Below are 4,179 nucleotides of genomic sequence, written 5' to 3' on the forward strand. Positions count from 1 at the left end.
TTATTTTACCCTCCATGTCCTAGTTCTGCTAACTCCCCTGGCTCTGGGCTGAGCTGAATGCCTCCCTGTAATGAGATGATGAACAGTTTATTCCTTTGTGTGTAGCCAACCAGAAATTCAGCCTGCAGCACTGCAATCTGTGCCCAGTGGGCAGCCCCGGAGCCTTGCCCTCTAACTCAGTTTCCCCTCTGATTCGCGGTGCCAGCACGGGGTTACCTCTGTGCTCTCCTCCTCCGGAGTTGGGCTGGGTTTTTCCTGTGTTTTCTGGCATCTGTCCAAGCTGGCTTTCCCTGATCATGGATTGTTCTAGCTCTTCACGTGCATATGCCATCTAAGGGGATGGAAGCTGGAGAACACTGCACCTAGTACCCCATGTTTCCCATGACCTGGGCATATCCCCTCAGAGCATGAGACAACCCAGCTGCCAAACTGAGGCTGCCTGGCCATGCCTTCTGCTTGGTGGGACTCCTTGAGGGAAAGCCTGGGCCATAGACTAGCACCAGCCTCTGAATCCTCCTCCTCTTGCACCACAGAGCATTGGACAGAGGCCTTGTGCTTCCCACCACCTCTGAGGCCCAGTGCTCCTGCACAGAAGGACTGTCATCACACAGGCAGGATGAAGACCCTGGGGAGGCCACCCCATCATGCCACACAAAGTCCCTACCCACTGGCCAACCCATGACCCTGGCCCCTCCCATTGCAATTCCGGGGCACCCCATTCTCTGAGCCTCACATGTACCCAGGCCCTAGGCACCATCAGCACTGTCCCTTCTATGTCCCCAGGTGAGCCTCCTCTGTGACACCTCCTGTGATGGCAGGGCTGGGGACAGGGCCAGTCCCCTGCCTCTCTGAGTCTCTAGGCTATTCTGCTCCAGGGAGGGGCTATGCATTACCTGCCCCTCCCCTAGGCCCTGCTGGGAGGTGGGATGAAAAAGGGTCCAGTAACCAGGTCACCATCCCTCCAGAGCCCTACCCAGCTGGACCAGTGGACCACAGACGTAGTGATGAAGTCAGAATCACAGGCTCCATCCCATGGGCCAAGCTCTGGGCCTCTGCCTGGGGACGAGTCAGTGCATGAGCCAATGGGCAGGATGCATCTGTCACTCTGTTCTCGGACATCCCTAGTCCCTGAGCTCCTAGCCTGACCTGCCCTAGGCTGCAGGCTTCTGCTTATGGGATGGATCCTTCACTCGATGCCCAGAGTTAAACGGGCATTTCTTTGCTGCTTTTTCTTATCCCTAACACAGCTTCTGGGATTAATTATCAATACAAAGTCATATTTGAAAGGTAGTTACAGAGCCAGCCCAACATGAATACCATAACTCAATAAACAGCAAAAAAAACAATGGAGATCACCAGACCATAGACCACTCTCCTCTATGAAGACAGATGCAAAAAACCTTAAATTATTAGCAAATAAAATAATATGCCACAACCAGGAGGCCCATCCCTCTGGTAAGCAAGGCAATACACTGGTAGAAAGGGTATTAACAGAGTCCACTCTTTAATTGGTCAGATGGTGGACAGTGTTTGGAGGGGTGCAAAGGGACTTTAGGACCCAGCAGTGCTCTGACCTGGGTGGGTGACACCGACGTAGGCACTCTGGAGAATTCATGGAGCTACACATTTGAGCTATGCTGTCACTATGTGGTGTTATGCTTCAAAAACAATTCAATAAGAAAACTAACCAACAGAGAAAAGATGTTGCTTCAATAAGAAGCAACCAACATACAGCAAACTGAGAACTAGCAACTTAAAAAATCAGTAAGAAAAAATAAAAACAATCTCAACCCACTCCAATATTCTTGCCTGGAGAATCCCACGGGCAGAGGAGCTTGGTGAGCTTCAGTCCATGGGGACACAAGGAGTGGGACAGGTAGAGAGGGAGGTGGGAGGGGGGATCGGGATGCGGAATACATGTAAATCCATGGCTGATTCATGTTAATGTCCGGCTTCACTGGACCCTTGCACCCATCTGGCCTACTCAGGTTTCAGGGGCAGAGGCTGGGGTATGTCCCCCACATATACTTGCCCCCCGGCAGTAGTGGGCAGGAGCTGGTCTCTTCATTTCTCACCAGCACTTGGCAAAATCAGAAATAAGTTCCAGGGGCCCAGCATGCTGCCATGATCTCCACAGCCCACAGCACTCTCTAGACTCAAAGAATTCCATGGTCACATCTGATTTTTCCTGCAGGAGCCCATCCATGTTTACATGTCAGAGTGCAGTGGAGGTGGAGCTGGGGTGGCCTCTCTGGGCCTTGAATCCCCCACCGCCACCCCCAAGAAGATGGTCGTGGTGTCTGATCACAGTGGACCCCAGGGAGGGAGGCTCGGACCTGGGGAGTGCCTGAAAGGATAGTAATGCAATCACCACCCGAGACCAAGAGCCTTCACATTTTTCACACCTTTTCATGCTCCTCGCATTTTTCACACCTTTTCATGCTCCTCGAAATTTTCACACGTTTTCATGCTCCTCGTATTTTTCACACCGTTTCATGTTCCTCGAATTTTTCACATCTTTTCATGCTCCTCGCATTTTTCTTTTTTTTTTTTTTGCTCCTCGCATTTTTTAAACCTTTTCATGCTCCTCGCATTTTTTACACCTTTTCATGCTCCTCGCATTTTTCACAACTTTTCATGCTCCTCGTATTTTTCTTTTTTTTTTTTTTGCTCCTCGCATTTTTCACACCTTTTCATGCTCCTTGCATTTTTCACACCTTTTCATGCTCCTCGTCTTTTTCTTTTTTTTTTCTCCTCGCATTTTTCACACCTTTTCATGCTCCTCGTCTTTCTTGTTTTTTTGCTCCTCGCATTTTTCACACCTTTTCATGCTCCTTGCATTTTTCACACCTTTTCATGCTCCTCGTCTTTTTCTTTTTTTTTTTTTCTCCTCGCATTTTTCACACCTTTTCATGCTCCTCGTCTTTCTTGTTTTTTTGCTCCTCGCATTTTTCACACCTTTTCATGCTCCTTGCATTTTTCACACCCTTTCATGCTCCTCGTCTTTTTCTTTTTTTTTTTTCTCCTCACATTTTTCACACCTTTTCATGCTCCTGGCCTTTTACACACCTTTTCATGCTCCTCGTCTTTTTTTTTTCTGCTCCTCGCATTTTTCACACCTTTTCATGCTCCTCAAATTTTTGACATCTTTTCATGCTCGTCGTCTTTTTTTTTTTTTGCTCCTCACATTTTTCACACCTTTTCATGCTCCTCACATTTTTCACACCTTTTCATGCTCCTCGCATTTTTCACACCTTTTCGTGGTCCTCGCATTTTTCGCACCTTTTCATGCTCCTCGCATTTTACACACCTTTTCATGCTACTCGTCTTTTTTTTTTTTTGCTCCTCGCATTTTTCACACCTTTTCATGCTCCTCGCATTTTTCACACCTTTTCATGCTCCTCGCATTTTTCACACCTTTTCATGCTCCTCGCATTTTTCACACCTTCTCATGATCCTCGATTTTTCACACCTTTTCATGCTCCTTGCATTTTTCACAACTTTTCATGCTCCTTGTATTATTTTTTTGCTCCTCGCATTTTTCACACCTTTTCATGCTCCTTGCATTTTTCAAACCTTTTGAAGCTCCTCGCATTTTTCACACCTTTTCATGCTCGTTGCATTTTTCACACCTTTTCATGCTCCTCGCATTTTTCACACCTTTTCATGCTCCTTGTATTTTTTTTTTTGCTCCTCGCATTTTTCACACCTTTTCATGCTCCTTGCATTTTTCAAACGTTTTCATGCTCCTCGCATTTTTCACACCGTTCCATGTTCCTCGTCTTTTTTTTTTTTGCTCCTCGCATTTTTCACACCTTCTCATGATCCTCGCATTTTTCACACCTTTTCATGCTCCTTGCATTTTTCACAACTTTTCATGCTCCTTGTATTATTTTTTTGCTCCTCGCATTTTTCACACCTTTTCATGCTCCTTGCATTTTTCAAACCTTTTGAAGCTCCTCGCATTTTTCACACCTTTTCATGCTCGTTGCATTTTTCACACCTTTTCATGCTCCTCGCATTTTTCACACCTTTTCATGCTCCTTGTATTTTTTTTTTGCTCCTCGCATTTTTCACACCTTTTCATGCTCCTACTATTTTTCTTTTTTTTTTTTTTGCTCCTCGCATTTTTTACACATTTTCATGCTCCTCGCATTTTTTACACCTTTTCATGCTCCT

This window comes from Cervus elaphus, chromosome X, assembly GCF_910594005.1.
Source record: "Cervus elaphus chromosome X, mCerEla1.1, whole genome shotgun sequence".
NCBI lineage: Eukaryota > Metazoa > Chordata > Mammalia > Artiodactyla > Cervidae > Cervus > Cervus elaphus.